At 40.3% G+C, this 10,547-nt stretch overlaps 1 protein-coding gene across 6 annotated transcripts in view; it reads right to left on the reverse strand.

Moving 5' to 3' along the window:
• Nucleotides 1-10,285, reverse strand: part of LOC111231535 (activating transcription factor 7-interacting protein 1-like) — a 30,711-nt gene extending 20,426 nt beyond the window's left edge. For 4 of the 6 annotated variants that reach the window (XM_022758668.1, XM_022758670.1, XM_022758669.1 and 1 more), the window contains exon 1: nt 9,722-10,285. The gene's annotated coding sequence lies outside the window, so the exon portion shown is untranslated. The remainder of the gene's footprint in view (nt 1-9,721) is intronic. The other 2 variants (XM_022758667.1, XM_022758666.1) reach the window with 1 other exon arrangement.
• Between the last annotated feature and the right edge of the window lie 262 nt (nt 10,286-10,547).

Here is a 10,547-nt window from a genome sequence, read left to right on the forward strand (position 1 = left end):
CATAGGTTCCCTGAAAACAGAAATAAAACACATTTGGTTAATTTCAGAGCTGAAATATCTTCATGTATTTGCTGGGTTTTTTTCCTGGTACAACTCTGACAACCATAAGACCATCTTGGGAGTAACTACAGTTTAAGTCATATCGCATGAGCTCTAGCTAGCACCACACAGTCAGATCTAAGTCCACAGCCTGACACAGAGCACAAACACCCCTCCCCCACACCAGCAGTCTGCTCCAGTCTGGAGTTTTACAGCCAAGCATGGATTAAACCATTGCAGCAGAAGGGTGTTCTCACCAACAAGGGAGGGAGCTAGAGAGGTAAATGGCAAATTCAAAGCTCTCGGAACAATTCGAGCTCTGTAGCTATATGTTCAAAACTAAATTAGCCTGTGTTAAACAGGAAAACATTTTTAGTGGATTCTAGTTTTCCTTAATTGGTAGATATACCACCCCTGGCCCTGAAAGAGCATCTCATTCTCCCTGAGCTATTTGATTACATTTTCCTTCTCTATCTGTAGCAATAACTGATCTATGATTTTCTAAATGTGGCACATTTCTCAGAAGTTTAACATCAAAATCAAGACAAAGAATTATGGTGTTTTTATGGAAGGGTAAATACAATGCTATATGCTGCATTTCCCCCCTCTCTGCCTCAAACACACATTTTCACATAAGTAGAAAGTAGCTATGAGGAAAAGACAGATTGTTTTCTGTGACAAACAGCTAACATTTCCTTAAGTTAATGATTTGAATTAGTCAACAAGCTAGCCTACCGTTCACTTTCCCCACCCCCACTCCTTTCCCTTTGATGGACTGTTTGCAGTGAATGCTAGAGCACAAAATGGCTGCTGCTTCTGTACGCAGTTAGAGTAGAAACAATCCCCTTTAACAAGAGCACAGCTGCCTTTGCTTTCTTATGACTGTCTCTTGTTGATGTATTTAGTTACAAATATATCATATTTGTTGCTTTTCTACCTGATTTGTTTGTTCTCTTGTCTTATTTCTTTTCGTCTGCAAGGGGTATCATATTTTTGTATCTCAGGAAGATGTATTTGACATGCAACACTTGGTGAATGTTAATTTAGATTTACATCTCTGAGGTGTAATCGGGCTACCTTTTTCTACATAATAATGATAAATCATCATTTTAGAAACAACAGATATACAAACATTAAGAACTGGATTAAATGTATTTCTAAAGGTTTAAAAATTGTCTTTAGTAGAGTTTCTCAGAGCAGAGACTTGTGTTGGCCATTAACGTTATTAAATATCAGAAAAATGTATTGGTGGTTTAAATTATGCCCTTAAGGATCACCTTGAAGCTGGTGTGCATGTGACTCCTGCTAAGACTCGCTAACATCTGGCTTTTGTAGCAATGGGAAAGGGTATGATTAGCATTGACACCCAGGTCAAATGGCTTTGCAGAAGACAAGGGATGGGAATCGAACTGGAACCGGTTCCAGTTGAGGAACCAGTTCAAACTGATTCAATTCATCAACATCATTTGCCTCTATGTTAAAAGATTCCCTTATCAATGCCTTCCACTTAGTTCCACGTGCCTTGCAAAACAATGACATTACGCTTTCGCAAGAGGCAGTCACGCGAACGACAACGAAGGAGTTGCGAGAGTGTGGCTTTATTTCACACAAAAAGACGCTAACAGTGCAACGTGCAATGTCTGTGGCACTAAGATTTCAAGCAAGGGTGGAAACACCAGCAACATGCTGAAACATTTGTCGATGCAGCACGGCATTAAATATCAGGAGTACCACGAGTTTGACGCTCTATGCCAAGCTGGTCAACGAGTGCTTCCCAGTCTCAGCAGAGCAGCGGGGGTACGTATTAGTGATGTGTTGGTCACGAGCCGGCTCTTTTAGGTGAACGATGGGCTCCCGTCTGAGAGCCGTTTTTTTCCCCATACCGGCCGACAAAATCAGCCAACCAATAAATCAGTCGGGCTAGTTAACACGCTAATTTTTGCCCCTTCTCCTGCTGTAACGTCTTTCAGATCAAACAGACATTGTAGACAGCCTGTCACCTGCACAGCACGGTGCTGTTAACCAGAAACACTGCGGCTACATTGTGCTTGGAGATGGAAGAGTGAGCTGCAGCCACCAAATAAGTTTTAAAAATTCTGAAAACTCTACAGGAGCATCAAGCCAGGGATGAGATGTGACAGATCTCTTTTACCAGTATGCAGCTTGTCCCGCCCCTTGCAGTTGTGTGTGTCCTAAGTCCGAACAGAAAGTCAAACTCCACTGGCAGTGGAAAAGGGGTCAATCTGCAAAAGAGTATAAGAGTTTGTCCAATTGATGATCAGTGTCTGACACCGGGAACACACACCGGCCGTGTTGCTAACATACTGCGGTTCGTGTGTATATTGCGGTACTGCTACTGCCAACTCTATATCTCTACATAGAATTTTTGCAGGTTACTGGAATGTTGACTTTCTTTTCATTATAAATTTATTCTGAATTATTTCGGACAGAAAATGTCACTAAATTTTGTATTAGTTTGAATTTGGTCAAACATGACATGACAATAGCTCATGCTGTGACCGGTGCTGTTGCAGGTAACTTTAGCATAACAAGTAAGCCAACTTGCTAGCTAACATTACTTGTCATGGATGAATCAATCAATCAATAATGTTATCTTGATATTGTATATAGTTTTATAATGTGGTTACAAACTTGCCAAGTGAAAATGGAGGGCTGGTTCCAAGACTATTTTTTTTACCACTGTAAATTCACATTTGAACGTATTCCAACCACTGCTATTCTGACAGTGCCCTACTCCTCTTCTCATTACATCAAACATCACAGAAGTAGCACGCTCCTGTAGATTCCTCCTGTACAAGATCAAGAGGATTCAGCCCCATTTAATAGTGGTGCTCATGCAGGTGCTTGTCAGCTTCTGCCTGGACTACTGCAACTCCCTCCTTATGGGAGCCCATGCATCTAACACCTGGCCTAACACATGGAGCTTATCCTTAATGCTGCTGCCCATCTGGTTCTCAACCTCCCCGAGTTTCGCCTGACCACTCTCCTTTTGTGTTTACTATTCTGGCTCCTACTTGCAGCTCATATCCAGTTCAACACTCTGGTGTTAGCCTACAGGGCAGTGAATAGAACTGACCGTTCCGACTGTGGAGTCATGGTCAAACCCTCCATTCTAGCACAACCATTGCATTGCTCTGCCTTTTGGCTTCTGGCTGCACCATCACTCAGTGCAACAGCACAGTGCAACCTAGTTTGAATTCCGTTGTAACAAAGGAATTTTCCTGCAGGGAACATTGAAGTTTTTGTTGCTGGGGAACTATCATGCCCAGTAGCTGAACATTTGACCTTTTGGCAGACCAACAAGCCAAAAAGTTGGGTGCAGGCTCCAGAAATCAACCACAGCACCAACCACCCAAAGAGATACATTGCTCTGACAGCTGAAGCTTGCAGACAACTCCAAAAAAGTCAACCTGATAAGACACATGTCCGAGTATGATCAAAATGCCTCCAGCTGTGACTCTAGTTGTGCAGAGATAACAATAAAAAAAAATCTTTTTTAAATCTCTGAAGCTGTCATTCAGACCCAAATTCATGGCATAATCAGTCATTGGGAACAATGACAAAAGTAGACAGGATTCACGCAAGCTCTCATTTAATTCTTCACAAACCTACTTCTGTCACTTTTTAGTGCAACATTATGAATGCCTTTGAGGGGAAACTGTCTTGAAGTAAATGCATTTACCCACATTTGAATAATACATCGTCAAGACTACAAAGACCTCCAAAGGTAGAAAGAGATCAGAAAGGCAGTGTGATGCAGCGTGGAAGAGCCTACAACAGCTGGCTTTTAGCCTTGCTTCAAGTGTGGCCACTTCGAACAAGTTAACACTTTCTCTTCATTTACAGTTTGTTTCAAACATGCCTTACTCTTTAGACCATCATCACAAACAGACTGACATAACCGTAGGGATCTGCACACTAAAGCAAAATTTAGACATGACACAATGGCATACAAAGTCAATGGAAAAACACCAGTGGGCATGAAGAGATGAGATTATGCCCAGGATGGTGCAAAGTGAGGTGGAGATGACACAAGCATACAGAGTAGGTCTTCCATTTTTCAAAAACTCAAGTTCAAAACGAATTCGAACTGGCACATAATTTGTTTGACCTGATTCATACAAAACTCTGGTGTGGTGTTATACAACTGTCCTGTATGTCTTTGCACATAAATCTTGTTACCTTATTAGTGCTTATTATCTTACCAGTGATGGCCTTTTGTACAAGCTACTGACGAGAGTCCTGAGGATGAGTCTGATGGAAAATGGGCAGTTAGACAAGGTCAGAAGTTTGCACTACTCGTTTTTGGTGACTACACCAGCTCACTTGGGTTGCAACAGCAAAATGAGTCCTATAATGATATCATCATAGAGTAAGGCTGCGCTTTTCAAGAAGCCAGCAAACAGCCTTCTTTATTTTGCCATCCATGATGAACAACCCAGTGTACTTCCACACACTGCTTCTCAGATGCCTCTGTGTTGTGATTGTACATTTAGCCCTGCTTTGGTCCCTGATGCCCTCCTCCATTTTTGGCTCTAGTGCAACAGTCGGGCAACTTTATAAACATGAATGTTACTGACTGCCCGAGGGACTGATTGACCGAGTTCCATTCCAGTCACAATTAGTCAACCGAATGCCACGTGACTGAGTGGCGTGAACATGTAGTGTTGCCAATTTAGCGGTTTTATGCTAGATTAACTACCTTTTCAGACCACTTTAGCAACTTTTGTCTCAAAAAGTACCTAGCGACAAATCTAGCAACTTTATGGACAAACCTGCCTACTTTTCATAGCAGAAAGTTACCAGTATTGCCCTAAATATGCGAGGTTGGGCTTTCCCTCCGCAGGCACACCTCTCTATGCTGACCACACAGCAGCTGATGTGAATGAGCTTCTAACCTTCTGAGTGATCATTTCACAAGTAAATACATAGCCGAAATCACAGCACAGCCATCATCTTTAACTTAGTAAGCCAGAAACTGATCTGTCACGGTCAAGCTAGTGTTATACTTTCCACAGTATGTGAGGGTCCGCCAGGGTCCACATGACATTAATTTCACCATCAAAGGGTGTACGCAAGGCTCTGTACAGATGTCCATCTACCCACCAACTTGCTGTGACTGTCTGGACTTGTCTGCACCAGTCTGTACTGCCTGTCTGCTAAAGGGACACCATCTGCACGTGCTCTTCCAAGTGGACTAGAAAGAGGTAAAATAACTACGTTTCTACGGTGTCCGCAGCTGTTCATGTGCATGTCCACAGGGAGTTTATTTGAGGCTAAACACACACATATACCGCCCCCACTCTTCACACCCAGGGGGTCAGTGTATACGTTGATAGCTTACAGATAAAAATAATTCATGAAAAAAGTATTTCGTCTTCTGTCTGAACATACTTTTAACACTGCTACACTGTTCAGTTCGACCGCTACAGTGTTCTGTGCTATACAATTATTCACATTCATAAACTTTGACATAAACATAAACTTCCACTCATGTTCAGACAATTAAAGTGATGACTTTTTGTGATTCATACATGTGGCTACATTATTTTAGCAGTGTGAACGCAAACATTGAAGGGCCACCTACTTCTGCCAGAGTTCAGTTTGCATATAGAGCGGGGAAATGAGATCCGATCAAAAGTGGTCACTCGAGACATGTGGAAACGCATTTTAATGTCAGATGTGATCTTGATGTGCTTCAAGTTGTCCACTGGTGATTGGATCACCCAAGATGTATGTTAATTCCAGGTCTGAACAGGGCAAATATTTCCCAACGAAGCCACCACTTGTACAATGCATCTGGGGCAGCAGGGAGTTGAAAATAAATTATACGAAGAAAATGAAGGAAGAAGGGTGTAGTTAGTGAGCTCTTTTCTTCTTATTATGAATCTACTAAAATTTTCTTATCAATTTCATCACTTATTACATACAGAAATCTGCTTCATATTATAGAAAGACTGGTAGCACACAGAATGATAAGGCACTAAATTATGACTCTGGTTAAATTCATTAGCTAAAATGCTGTATGTAAAGCATTTGGCTGGATATTCATTTATTCATCCATGCAGCTGACATGAGTAAAAACTTAAAATATTAGAAGAACTATGTTCTATGGTTTATGACACAGATATTGTTTTCTTTGTGCAAAAAGGAGATGATAACTGAGTTGTGTTTATAGTGTTCCGTGCGTTTAATTTCTCTCTCTGCATATTCTACCTGTTGTGGCATTTATATTAATCTAACGGCAATTTAGACTTGTAATGTTTAAAGTGTTTCGGAAATGTTACTAGATGCAACTTAGTAAGATTGCCACCATGAGTTGGGCACTTATTCAGACATTCGAGTGACATGCTGCAGTCAAATTTTCAACTTAACAAGATGCATGTCTGAGAGAGGCTAACTAGTGATAAATAGGGCAATATTGTGCAGAGGGGATTGCCTTAAAAATTCAGGCAGTGGGCTCACAAGACTAAATGAAATGAGCAGACACACTGAAACATACTGCACAAGGAAATGGGAGTGGTAGGAGACATATTGTAGGTGTATGTAAAGCCTGAACATATACTGTAGGTGTAAGGTATATGTTCTAAAAGCTTAAACACTGAAAAATCACTGACGTTATCTTTTGAAGTGGCTTATGAGTATAAGATTTTTTGAGAAATTTTGGAACAGACAACTGTGCACTTTATTTCAAACATAACTGAATTGTCAATGTGTTATACATGTTGTAAGCATTAGTGTAGTCCATAAAAATCTCAAATTACACACAAATGTGTAAGCCTGATTAATTTATTATAACCTATGTGTGAAATGCAAAATACTAATTTTAAACAAGCTGGTCTTTCTAATTATCAGAATGGCAAGATATAAATGTTGAATAACAAACACGGAGCATTTTGAGACTGAACCAAGATCATATTTCTTATCATTCTCATTTTCAGGCTGAAGCAAAGAAACTGGCTGTAACTGGTTGAAACTGGTCCTTATAGACTTGGCATGGCTTGAAAAACTCAACGATTGGCTTTTCTATAATCAAAATAAAAAAATAAAGGATTGCAACAAACTATCACCCCGAAACTGATTTGCATCTGCAATGTTTATTAAAAAAAAAGCATTAAAATGAGGCTGAACTTGTCAATTAAGATGGGAAACACAAACTACAGATTTCATTTTTACAGATGAACTAATCGGTTCTGCAAGTAAATTTAGCTGTAATTTATGTGGTCAAAAAACTACGGACTGTGTTAACATTTTTATCAATATTTACACGTGGAAGGAGTGTTCATGTTACATATTGTGCACACTCTGGAATTAAAAAATTATATTATTATTATAACAGATTATATTATATTATTATTATAATATAAAGGATTATATTACAGAATAAGCCTTAATGAAAAAAGCATTTAGAAACAATTTTTAACATGTGTTGGAAGCAGTGAAAAGCCATATAAGCCTATTACATGACATGTTCACAGATTCCATTATGTGGGTGCATACTGTAGCTCTCTTATGAAATGGCTGGTTTCTTATCCACTAAGTGTGATCATATTTTAATCATAAAAGTTAGAGTTACAGTACATCTGGCAAGATAACCATGTGCTATCTAATATCTACCAATACAATGTGATAAAGACGCCACTCAGCTGAAGGTATTAAACTCCCCTTTTTAACAATGCTTAATGTACATTTAAAAGCCACATGCATCTCAGTCATGTGGCTGAATTCACCACCGACATGTGTATGACTGATCAAACACACGCAAAAATACTTAAGGTTTCCATGGACCTATGGTGGGTCACGGGCCAGCAGCTGCACAGCACTGACTAACATTTGGCAACAAACCTGTATAAACCAGGATTGAGGACAGTGCCACTACAAACCTACACAAACTCCTTTTTTTCTCCATATGTAGGACATTTGGAGGTCTCCCTTAAACTATAGACAGACAGAACCTCAATTTTTCCTGCATTCTCATTTAAAGGCAGCTAGCTCCAAATTGTTGTAGCAGGTGTACGATCAATAGGAAATTCTCATCAATTGTACTGGGTAAGAGTTTAAACAAATAATTAAAAAAAAAATCTACTAACATTTACACGAAAGCTTTTGAAAAATGTAGGTGGAGCCTTTCAGGGCTGCTTCCTCTCTAGCAGAAAAAATAGACTGTGTAATGAATTACAAGTGCACCATGTGAGCACAGCCACTGGGTGAAGTAGGGGAGGTGAAACCAGACACAGGGCTGTACCATGTTTCAAAAGGTGAAAGCAAACCTGAAAAACCTCACTTTTAACACGATGATTATGATGGAATAGTTCTGTTTCTGCTGACTGCCAAATCCACAAAATGTGGCAGACTTGTCTCTCAGGTTGAAACAGCAAACACTAAATTGGTTACTTATCTGTAGATCACTTTACCTAAATCAAAAAAGATGGAGATTTTTTTTTCTCTTTTAGAAACCCACAAGACAGGGTCAAGAGGAAAACTATTCAACACTTGTATTACCATTAACATTAAGCCACACCCACATCCTAGGACAGTGTGGTGCATGGAAAATTACTGGGCTGTACCACCTTAGACCAAGAGGGGGGTTTTACTGCACAATATAATGAATGCAGCAGTTCTGTTTCCTCTTCACTTTAGACCATTTTTGTATTCTTTGCTATTTAGGCTCCAATTTAGTTTTAATTTTCATTTTGTGGATACTTTCTAAAAACCTGCATGAACTCAGAATTATTTAAAAGAAGCCAAAAACTCTTTATTAAAGCTCTACTAAGGGCAATGAAGTGAAAAAGCAAATTTAATATATTTTTACCATCTACATTTCTTATTATCTCAGGGTAGAATACCTCTCCTCAAAATGTGTCTTCCTCTTTGCCCCTCCCCCAAACTGTCACCTCTGCAGTATGCTGGATGTGCCTGCTGCTTGTTCTAGCACCAACACAACATGGTCGTTTCAACGACTTGGTAGGGTTGGACCTCTTAGACTTCAGTGAAGGACAAATACATCAAAGACGCAAATATTTCTAGTAGCTACATGGTCACTGAATTACATTAAAAGGTATTTGATTACTTATATCACACTAAAGCCAACATGAGCGGTCTGAGTGAACTTTTGCAGAAAGCAGAAAACTGTAAGTCAGTTTTTTTTTGTTCATATGACTAGCATTTATGTAAACGCTATCTTATACCAAGTTACCACAGAATAGTGTCAGACTTTAAGAGCAGCAATGTGTAATAAGACATAATGTAGTATCAATCAGAATTCGTATGCAATTAGCAATCCAGAAATTTTATAAAAGCAATTTACAAATCTGCCAAACTTGCAACTCTACTTTAATAAAATAGTGTAATGGGAAAACCTTTTTGAAGTTAAAGAAAAAAGAAAAAATAATTTCTCTTATTCAACGTAATTGACGTAGTCATTAAGCTACCATTGCGAATGCTAGCTAACATTACTTTCAACGCCCGCTGAAATCCCAACCTGTAGGGCTAATTCAAATGTGCCATCCACATACCAACAACAAAACAAAAATATTTCCATGTAATTCATGACCAAATGTTTTTGTTAATGAGCCCAAATCCAAAGAAGCATACAATCTATTTGCGTTACATAAAATGGCAAGTGAAAGCTACTTGAGAGCTAGCATGCTAGATGCAATACCTCGACTCACCGACTCCTCGCGTCGCGAAGTGATGTTCCCGCGATTTTATGTCTCGGTCTGTAACCGACTGTCACCTCCTCCTGCTGCTGTCGCACTCTTCCGGACCCTGTTGTGTACAACCGTTGCGGTCAGGATGTGGTATCAGTAGGGCATCAAGTCCACCGGTTTTAACATTCACTAGGAAAACTAGTAAGCTGTGCCCCAACAACAACTGTATAGTTGTGCGCTCGCGGATTCAACCGACTGCTCTCCAGTTCCCCTCACAGATAGACTCCTCCTCTTTTTGTGCACAAAAAAAATCCCACTATAACCGTACGTCAGCCGTCGGCGGCGGCGGGGGTTGGTCGACAGACGCCAAGCAATCGCGTTGACCAAACGTCGCGATCTGAACGGTGGTCTTCAGTTCTGTTTTTTTCAGTTTCTCCACTGGCGGCGGTGCTGAAGTCGGTAGCTAGAGCCGGGAAGGTAGGTATGCACAGCTCCAGGACGTGTTAGATCGGTTTGTATGGAGGATCTGGCAGGACTAACACAAGTATGATTGAGAGCAGCTGCAGTACCTCTGCTTGGAGTAACCAAACTGCAGTGTGGTTGAAACAACCTCACAGAGTCGACGGTTGGGAGTAGGGACAACAAGGAGTTGAATATTAGCATGGAGAGGGAGGGGTGTGTGAATTGTCCACGACAGACACAAACCCGGGCGGAGGGGGAGGGGTTACCGAGGAGGAGGAGGAGTCAGTGGAACAACAGCCTGAAAAATTGTCTGCAAACTTTACAGACACTGGTTTCAATGTAGTTTGTAGGTTATGACTCAAAGTAATGATGGTG

This window comes from Seriola dumerili, unplaced genomic scaffold, assembly GCF_002260705.1.
Source record: "Seriola dumerili isolate Sdu_G_001 unplaced genomic scaffold, Sdu_1.0 BDQW01000302.1, whole genome shotgun sequence".
In the NCBI taxonomy this organism is placed as follows: Eukaryota; Metazoa; Chordata; class Actinopteri; order Carangiformes; family Carangidae; genus Seriola; species Seriola dumerili.